The sequence below is a fragment of the Hypanus sabinus genome, unplaced genomic scaffold, assembly GCF_030144855.1.
Source record: "Hypanus sabinus isolate sHypSab1 unplaced genomic scaffold, sHypSab1.hap1 scaffold_2761, whole genome shotgun sequence".
In the NCBI taxonomy this organism is placed as follows: Eukaryota; Metazoa; Chordata; class Chondrichthyes; order Myliobatiformes; family Dasyatidae; genus Hypanus; species Hypanus sabinus.
In genome coordinates this window covers 1-10,627 of record NW_026780898.1, presented here as the reverse complement: position 1 = coordinate 10,627, position 10,627 = coordinate 1, and the positions used below count along the sequence as shown (strand labels likewise).

General features: G+C 46.4%; 1 long non-coding RNA gene across 1 annotated transcript; it reads right to left on the bottom strand.

Moving 5' to 3' along the window:
* Nucleotides 1-6,961: 6,961 nt before the first annotated feature.
* Nucleotides 6,962-10,612, bottom strand: LOC132388199 (uncharacterized). The gene is made up of 3 exons (XR_009510174.1): nucleotides 10,478-10,612; nucleotides 8,987-9,115; nucleotides 6,962-7,370 (listed from the first exon to the last, which is right to left on the bottom strand). It is a non-coding gene; the product is annotated as an uncharacterized LOC132388199 (long non-coding RNA).
* Between the last annotated feature and the right edge of the window lie 15 nt (nucleotides 10,613-10,627).

The following is a 10,627-nucleotide window of genomic DNA, read 5'->3' as shown; positions in this document are numbered from 1 at the left end:
GGGTTCTGTACAAAAGTGACGGGTTACACTTGAATCAGAATGAGGTCGCCACCTCTTCTGGGGTAGGGGGTTCTGTACAAAAGTGACGGGTTACACTTGAATGAGGTCGCCACCTCTTCTGGGGCAAGGGGTTCTGTACAAAAGTGACGGGTTACACTTGAATCAGAATGAGGTCGCCACCTCTTCTGGGGCAGGGGGTTCTGTACAAAAGTGACGGGTTACACTTGAATCAGAATGAGGTCGCCACCTCTTCTGGGGCAGGGGGTTCTGTACAAAAGTGACGGGTTACACGTGAATCAGAATGAGGTCGCCACCTCTTCTGGGGCAGGGGGTTCTGTACAAAAGTGACTGGTTACACTTGAATCAGAATGAGGTCGCCACCTCTTCTGGGGCAGGGGGTTCTGTACAAAAGTGACGGGTTACACTTGAATCACAATGAGGTCGCCACCTCTTCTGGGGCAGGGGATTCTGTACAAAAGTGACGGGTTACACTTGAATCAGAATGAGGTCGCCACCTCTTCTGGGGCAGGGGGTTCTGTACAAAAGTGACGGGTTACACTTGAATCAGAATGAGGTCGCCACCTCTTCTGGGGCAGGGGGTTCTGTACAAAAGTGACGGGTTACACTTGAATCAGAATGAGGTCGCCACCTCTTCTGGGGCAGGGGATTCTGTACAAAAGTGACGGGTTACACTTGAATCAGAATCAGGTCGCCACCTCTTCTGGGGCAGGGGGTTCTGTACAAAAGTGACGGGTTACACTTGAATCAGAATGAGGTCGCCACCTCTTCTGGGGCAGGGGGTTCTGTAAAAAAGTGACGGGTTACACTTGAATCAGAATGAGGTCGCCACCTCTTCTGGGGTAGGGGGTTCTGTACAAAAGTGACGGGTTACACTTGTATGAGGTCGCCACCTCTTCTGGGGCAAGGGGTTCTGTACAAAAGTGACGGGTTACACTTGAATCAAAATGAGGTCGCCACCTCTTCTGGGGCAGGGGGTTCTGTACAAAAGTGACGGGTTACACTTGAATCAGAATGAGGTCGCCACCTCTTCTGGGGCAGGGGGTTCTGTACAAAAGTGACGGGTTACACTTGAATCAGAATGAGGTCGCCTCCTCTGCTGGGGCAGGGGATTCTGTACAAAAGTGACGGGTTACACTTGAATCAAAATGAGGTCGTCACCTCTTCTGGGGCAGGGGGTTCTGTACAAAAGTGACGGGTTACACTTGAATCAAAATGAAGTCGCCACCTCTTCTGGGGCAGGGGGTTCTGTACAAAAGTGACGGGTTACACTTGAATCAGAATGAGGTCGCCACCTCTTCTGGGGCAGGGGTTCCTGTACAAAAGTGACGGGTTACACTTGAATCAGAATGAGGTCGCCTCCTCTGCTGGGGCAGGGGATTCTGTACAAAAGTGACGGGTTACACTTGAATCAAAATGAGGTCGTCACCTCTTCTGGGGCAGGGGGTTCTGTACAAAAGTGACGGGTTACACTTGAATCAAAATGAAGTCGCCACCTCTTCTGGGGCAGGGGGTTCTGTACAAAAGTGACGGGTTACACTTGAATCAGAATGAGGTCGCCACCTCTTCTGGGGCAGGGGTTCCTGTACAAAAGTGACGGGTTACACTTGAATCAGAATGAGGTCGCCACCTCTTCTGGGGCAGGGGGTTCTGTACCAAAGTGACGGGTTACACTTGAATCAGAATGAGGTCGCCACCTCTTCTGGGGCAGGGGGTTCTGTACAAATCTGACGGGTTACAATTGAATCAAAATGGGGTCGCCACCTCTTCTGGGGCAGGGGGTTCTGTACAAAAGTGACGGGTTACACTTGAATCAAAATGGGGTCGCCACCTCTTCTGGGGCAGGGGGGTTCTGTACAAAAATGACGGGTTACACTTGAATCAGAATGAGGTCGCCACCTCTTCTGGGGCAGGGGGTTCTGTACAAAAGTGACGGGTTACACTTGAATCAGAATGAGGTCGCCACCTCTTCTGGGGCAGGGGGTTCTGTACAAAAGTGACGGGTTACACTTGAATCAGAATGAGGTCGCCACCTCCTCTGGGGCAGGGGGTTCTGTACAAAAGTGACGGGTTACCCTTGAATCAGAATGAGGTCGCCACCTCTTCTGGGGCAGGGGGTTCTGTACAAAAGTGACGGGTTACACTTGAATCAAAATGAGGTCGCCACCTCTTCTGGGGCAGGGGGTTCTGTACAAAAGTGACGGGTTACACTTGAATCAAAATGAGGTCGCCACCTCTTCTGGGGCAGGGGGTTCTGTACAAAAGTGACGGGTTACACTTGAATCAGAATGAGGTCGCCACCTCTTCTGGGGCAGGGGGTTCTGTACAAAAGTGACGGGTTACACTTGAATCAAAATGAGGTCGCCACCTCTTCTGGGGCAGGGGGTTCTGTACAAAAGTGACGGGTTACACTTGAATCAGAATGAGGTCGCCCCCTCTTCTGGGGCAGGGGGTTCTGTACAAAAGTGACGGGTTACACTTGAATCAGAATGAGGTCGCCACCTCCTCTGGGGCAGGGGGTTCTGTACAAAAGTGACGGGTTACACTTGAATCAGAATGAGGTCGCCACCTCTTCTGGGGCAGGGGGTTCTGTACAAAAGTGACGGGTTACATTTGAATCAGAATGAGGTCGCCACCTCTTCTGGGGCAGGGGGTTCTGTACAAAAGTGACGGGTTACACTTGAATCAGAATGAGGTCGCCACCTCTTCTGGGGCAGGGGGTTCTGTACAAAAGTGACGGGTTACATTTGAATCAGAATGAGGTCGCCACCTCTTCTGGGGCAGGGGGTTCTGTACAAAAGTGACGGGTTACACTTGAATCAGAATGAGGTCGCCACCTCTTCTGGGGCAGGGGGTTCTGTACAAAAGTGACGGGTTACACTTGAATCAGAATGAGGTCGCCACCTCTTCTGGGGTAGGGGGTTCTGTACAAAAGTGACGGGTTACACTTGAATGAGGTCGCCACCTCTTCTGGGGCAAGGGGTTCTGTACAAAAGTGACGGGTTACACTTGAATCAGAATGAGGTCGCCACCTCTTCTGGGGCAGGGGGTTCTGTACAAAAGTGACGGGTTACACTTGAATCAGAATGAGGTCGCCACCTCTTCTGGGGCAGGGGGTTCTGTACAAAAGTGACGGGTTACACGTGAATCAGAATGAGGTCGCCACCTCTTCTGGGGCAGGGGGTTCTGTACAAAAGTGACTGGTTACACTTGAATCAGAATGAGGTCGCCACCTCTTCTGGGGCAGGGGGTTCTGTACAAAAGTGACGGGTTACACTTGAATCACAATGAGGTCGCCACCTCTTCTGGGGCAGGGGATTCTGTACAAAAGTGACGGGTTACACTTGAATCAGAATGAGGTCGCCACCTCTTCTGGGGCAGGGGGTTCTGTACAAAAGTGACGGGTTACACTTGAATCAGAATGAGGTCGCCACCTCTTCTGGGGCAGGGGGTTCTGTACAAAAGTGACCGGTTGCACTTGAATCAGAGGGGGACGAATATTCCTGCGGGCAGATGTTTCTGGAGCTGCTCGGAGTGGTTTAAACTAGTATGGCAGGGCGACGGGAACCAGTATAACAGAGCTGAGGATGTGTCAGCAAGTGGATGACGGGTGTCACGTGAATGTCAGGAAGGACAAGCCGATGGTCGGGCACAAATACAGATCGAGCAAACTGTTCAATTTGACCACAGAGACAAAACTCAAACGGGCGGAGAATGCAGGACTGAAGGTGCTGTATTTAAACGCGCGCCGCAATCCCATTCAGGAGCACGAACTCGTGGCTCAATTAATATTGCTCGATGTGACATTGTGGGCATCACGGAGCCGTGGCCGAAAAAAAAGGCCATAGTTGGGAGCTTAACATCAAGGGATAGACTTTTGTATCGAAAGTACAAGCGGGACAGCACAGGCAGTGATGTGATTCTGTTGGTAAAAGGTGGAATTATATCTTTGAAAAGTGGCGATATAAGATCAGAGAAAGCTGTCTCTTTGTGGGCGGAGATATGAAATTGCAAAGCTGAAAAACCATTATGGGATCATATATATAGGCCTTCAAATAGTAGCCTGGATATGGGATTGAGACTGTAAGTGGTGCTGGAAAGGACATGTAATGTGGGAAATGACACAGTTGTAATGGGTGACTGCAACCTGGAAGGCGACTGGGAAAATCCAGTTGGTGTCGGAACGGAAGAGGGGGAGTTTGCTGAATGCCTACGTGGTGGCTTTTGAGAGTAGCTTGTTCCTGTGCCTGCTCAGGGAAAGGCTATCTCAGATTGTGTAGTGACCCAGATTTGATTAGTCAGCTTAATGCAAAGACACCCTGAGGGGGCAGTGGTCATAATATGATGGAATTCACACTGAGAGGGAGAGGCATAACTCACATGTATCGGCATCGCAATGGAATAGAGGGAATTACAGAGGCATGAGAGAGGCGCTTGCCCAGCTGGATGAGAGGGGAAGAGTGGCCGGGATGACGGCGGAACAGGGATGGCAGAAGTTTCTGGAAATAGTTCACGAGGCGCAGGATCGAGATGTCCCACAGAAGCAGCAGTTCTCAAGGGGCAGGGGTAGGCAACCGTGGCTGACAGGGGGATGCTAACGACTGGATACAAGCCAGGGAAAGGGCATGCAAGGTGGCAAACGTGAGTGGGAAGCTGGATGATTGGGAAGCATTTAAAATCCAACAAAAGGCAACTGAAAAAAACTACATGAAAGGAAAAGATGAAATACGAGGGCGGACTAGACAATTACATAAAGCAAGATATCAGGTTTTTTTCAGATATATAAGGAGTAAAAGAGGGGTGAGGGTTGACGTATTATCATTGGAAAATGATGCTGGTGAAGCAGTAATGGGGTGCAAAGAAATGGCAGATGAACTGCATAGGCACTTTGTGTCAGTCTTCACTGGGGAGGCCTCCAGCTGCCAGTGGTCGGTCAGTATCAGGGACCAGGGCAGGAAGTGCCATTGCTATTACGAAGGAGAACCTGTGACGCAAACCGAAAGGTCTTCCGGCGGATAAGTCACTTGGACCGGTCGGACTGCATCCCAGAGTCCGGGGAGTGGTTGCAATGACGCGATAACTGATACATTGTTCGTGACCATTCAAGAATTACTTGATACCGTCATGGTCCAGTGGAAGTGGAAGTTTGCAAATCTCAGTCCACACTTCAAGAAGGGGGGAAAGAGAAAAGAGAGGAAATTATCGCCCAGTTAGCCTATCCTCAGTGGTTGGGGACGTGTTGGAGTTCATTATCGAGGACGACGTTTCGGGGTACCTGTACACGAAAGATCAATGAAGACAAAGTCAGCCTGCTTTCTGAATATGGAAACCTGTTAGAATTCCTCGAGGAAATAACAAGGATGGGCAAAGGAGAGCCGGAGGATGTCATTTATTTCAGTTTAATAAAACATGCGAGAAGCTGCCTCAGATGAGGCTGCTTAACAAGAATAAAGTCCATGGTGTAACAGCAAATGTGCTGGATGGATAGAGGATTGGCTGATAGGCAGCGAGTGGGTAGAAAGGGGGCTTTTTGTGTTTGGCTGCCGGTGTCTAGTGGTGTTCCTCAGGGGTCAGCATTGACACCGCTACTCTTTATGTTGCTTGTCGATGATTTAGATGGGGGATTGACGGCTTTGTGGCAAAGTTTGCGAAATAATACCGTTGCAGCGGGAGAAATTGGTAGAATGGGCAAAAAAAGTGGCAGATGGAATAGTGTTGGGAAATTTATGGTAATGCATCTTGGTAAAAGGCGGAGTAGAGCAGATTATTGTCTGAATGGGAAGAGAATTCAAACATCACAGGTACAAAACGTCTTCGGAGTCCTCGTGCCAGACTCGCAGAGGGTTAATTCACGGGCTGAGTCTGTGGTGAAGCAGGCAAATGAAATGTTGGCATTGATTTCAAGTGGAACAGAAGGTCAGAGCCCGGAGGTAACGCTAAACCTTCATGAGACATTAGTCAGGCCGCCCTTGGAGTATTGTGAACAGTTTCGGGCCCCACACCTCAGAGAGGGAGTGTGGTCTTTGGGCTGAGTCACACACCTCAAGGAAAAGTTAATTATCAACATAATTTCCAAGAAAAACACATTCGTTTGAAACGGGTTGACCGGAGCGTGGGCCAGGCTGCAGTTACACTGAATTTCCATTCATGAGATCGACAGGCACAAGAGGGTTGATTAAAACGTTAACCCCGGCATAATTCCGAGCCATGGTTCTTCGTCACGGACTAGCTGAGCCAAATGACCCATTTCTATTCAGTAGTGTCCTCCGCCTGAATGATTAAAACTATTTAGCACGAAAGAAATGGGACAACAAGGAATGAGAAGTTTAAAGATAGGCTGGAAATGCGGAACACAACCGATGCCAGGATCTGCACCCACGCAGAACAGATAGGTCAACGATGAACGTCGATTCCAAGAAAATCAGGCACCGTTGAAGCAGTTTGCAGAAAGATGTGGGCATTTCGAGACATACACAATTCTAAAACAATAACCCGTCCCAATCTCATGGTGCATACTATTTATTATAAATTACTACAAATTGCACATTGCACATTTAGACGGAAACGTAACGTGAAGATTTTTACACCACAGTATGTGAAGGATCAGGGTAATAAAGTCAATTCAATTTAATTCTCGCCCTCCACAAGCCTATGACAACAAATGCCAGCCCTCACACACTTCATAAGATCAATGATTAATAATGACAAATACCAAGAAAGTTTTTAAAAATGTTATAAGTTTTCAACTTTACATCCTTGCTTTCATATCCTGGACATCTTGTCATGAATGCTAACATCACATTTGCCTTCATCCGCCTGCAAATTGACCTTTTGGGAATCCCGCAAAAGGTCTCCAAAGTCCGCTTGCACCTCAGTATTTTGTTTAAAATATCTTCACTCCATTCAGAAAATCGTCAGCACAAGGGGACCGAATTTTCTCCAGTTGCGGCCAAACTCAATTTTTCTGAAGGTGCAACATTACTTTCTGACCTTTGAACTCAACGCATCGACTGATAAAGAGAAGGATCCGTTCTTAACCACACTGTCGGCGGGTGTCGGCTGTCTTTTAAGTTCTGCAAACACTGTCGGGAATGAGGACTTTAGCCCAGGTGAGCAATTAGCGGACTGGTCTTGTGCCAGAGCGTTGAGGTTCAGGAAAACTTCACCCACACAGATACGATATGCAGAAACAGACATTCCCAGAAAGACAAACGATTAATCAAACACGTGAATGAAGGTGTGGAGCATTCCAGTGTGGAGTGGTGCGATGACACTGAATTTCCACTGAACAGGTCGACAAAGACAAAACGGATAATTCCGCCGCTGCCCACGTACTGACGCTTTAACCCTATCTATAATCCCAAACACAACCACATAAAACAAGTCTCAATTGCAAGCTCCAGTACGGCCAGCAAACCAGCGAACCAAATACCCTCTGACCCTCAGCAACACCCCGCGGACTACAAAACCTCCCCGCGCCACGTATCCTCCGACACGTAGACAATTCTAAAGCAATACCCCATCCCGATGTCTCACCCCACCCCCGCCTTGCATTCGCAAACCGCTGCCTACACCTGGCACAACTCATCCTCCTAATAAATCGGGAATGAACAAAGTTAGACACCGAGATCAGGAATGAATAAAGATAGATGCTGGAAAAGGCAGCTGGATTTGATCTGTGCAGTGAGATGGACTGAATCAAGACGGATAATTTCCCCACTGACCATCAGTGATACGCTTCACGCTATCTCGAGCACAAAATACTTACTGGGAAAAAATGTGTATATTTATACATGCCACAGACAGAGAGGAGATGGTGAACTCTGCTCAGCTGGAGGGATTTTTGAAAAGAAGATAGCGAAGGGGCAATAGGGGCATTCTGAGGGCCGCACATCGCGGGGTATAATTCAGATAACGGGAGTAGAATCATTTCATGTATGTATAAGGATTTGTCAAATGTTAACACACATTCGACTTTAAAACATTAAACATTAAAACATTAAAACATTAAACATTAAAACAAAATGGGAGAAGGGAGGAGGGATAATTATATCTGAGGAAGAATGGACAATAATATGGAGATATCAATGGAGGTGTATCAGTTCACAGAAATGGAGGGAGTTCGGATGGAAAAACTTGATATCTTATTTAATTAAGATATGTTATTACACATTCTCAGAACTCCCATTATGATTGTAACCTCCCTGTTTGCTGGAGAAATTGTGGAAATCAAAATGCAAATCATTATCATATTTTTTGGGACAGCCCTGATATCAAAGACTATTGGAGGGGAATACACAATGCCCTACAAGACATCTTTAATACCCTTAGAGAGTAAGACCATATATTTTGGGTATATACCTCAAGAATGTTTGAAAAGAGATAAATACTTAATGAATATCCTTTAGGTGGCTGGTAAAAAGACTTTTACTAGGAAATGGTTAGCACAGGAGAGCCTAACTTTAAATACATGGATGGAAATTACAATGGACATTTCCAAAATGAAGAAGATAACAGCACCTGTTAATTATAAGCTGGAACAATTTGATTCATACTGGGAAAAATGGTTTAACTACATAATGCCTCATATGACTGATTATATTCTCACACATTAATGAACATATTGTAAAAAAAAAGATTATTCCATACTTGTATGAAGTTTTGTTTTCATTTTTCTAGTTTTTTCTTTCCACTCTTTTCCATAAGTGTATACCTCAGATAATACAATGTGGAGATTTGTGATATATATGATTATATGATATAAATGTACAATGTCTGAAATACATCTTATGGACATGTTTGATGATGAACTTCAATAAAAAAATAAATTACAAAAGAAAAGAAAGAGATTTGGATTAAAAGCATCATCTGCCGTTAGAATACACTTTGGCATGGTCGGTTAGGGTGACTGTGACAATCTAAGGACTTGAAACGGGCGATAATAATTGCCTTCCTCATTTGAAATAACCTGTGAGAATCGGTGGTTTTCACAGCTTCTTTACTACACAACCAACACGGGTTCAACTCCGACCGCTGATTGCAAGGAGCATGTACGTTCCCCGGCGACCGCGTCGTTCTCCCAACGGTTGGTAGGTTACTAGAACATAAAACATAGAATAGTACAGCACATTACAGACCCTTCGGCCCACAGTGTTGTGCCGACCCTCAAACCCTGCCTCCCATATAACCACCCCCCACCTTAAATTCCTCCATATACCTGTCTAGTATTCTCTTAAACTTCACTAGTGTATCTGCCTCCACCACTGACTCAGGCAGTGCACTTCACGCACCAAACACACACTGAGTGAAAAACATGCCTCTAATATCCCCCTTGAACTTCCCTCCCCTTACCTTAAAGCCATATTCTCTTGTACTGAGCAGTGGTGCCCTGGGGAAGAGGCGCTGGCTGTCCACTCTGTCTCTTCCTCGTAATATCTTCTACACCTCTGTCATGTCTCCGCTCATCCGCCTTCTCTCCAAAGAATAAAGTCCTAGCTCCCTTCATCTCTGATCATAATCCATACACCAAACAAGGCAGCATCTTGTTAATCCATACACCAAACAAGGCAGCATCTTGTTAAGTCCCCTTTCCAATGCTTCCACATCCTTCCTATAGCGAGGCAATCAGAACTCGAAACAGTACTCCAAGTGTAGCCTAACCAGAGTTTAAGACAGCTGCATCATTACACCGCGTCATCTAAACTCTATCCCTGGACTTATGAAAGCTAACACCCCATAAGCTTTCTTAACTACTCTATCTACCTGTGAGGCAACTTTCAGTGATCTGTGGACATGTACACCCAGATCCCTCTGCTCCTCCAAACTACCAAGTATCTTGCCATTTTTTTTTTACTCTGCCTTGGAGTTTGTTCTTCCAAAGTGTACCACCTCACACTTTCCCGGGTTGAACTCCATCTGCCACTTCTCAGCCCACTTCTGCATCCTATCAATGTCTCTCTGCAATCTTCGACAATCCTCTACACTATCTACAACAACACCAACATTTGTGCCGTCTGCAAATTGCCAGCCCACCCTTCTACCCCCACATCCAGGTCGTTAATAAAAATCACAAAAAGTAGAGGTCCCAGTACAGATCCTTGCGGGACACCACTGAATCCACCTGGCCAAACTTCCCTGGATCCCATGGCCTTCTGACTTTCTGAATAAGCCTCACGAGTGGAACCTTGTCAAATTCCTTATTAAAATCCAAATAGATCACATCCATTGCACTATCCTCATCTTTATGCCTGGTCACCTCCTCAAAGAACTCTATCAGGCTTGTTCGACACGATCTGCCCTTCACAAAGCCATGCTGACTGTCCCTGATCAGACCATGATACTCTAAATGCCCATAGATCCTATCTGAGTACGAGATCGCGGTAAACGTAATAAAAGTAGTTAAAAATAAGATCGAATTAAAACAATAACCAAATCTGTGAAACGTACTAAGAGCTCCCACCTGAATAAATCATTTTCATTTTTAGAATCTTTTCATTGGTACATGATCTTCTACAGCTGTAAAATGTTACAAAACATCAACAGATTAATATGTAGACAATCAATAAAGCTGAAGAAAAAGAAAATCTGATCGTAGTACATAAAAATGGAA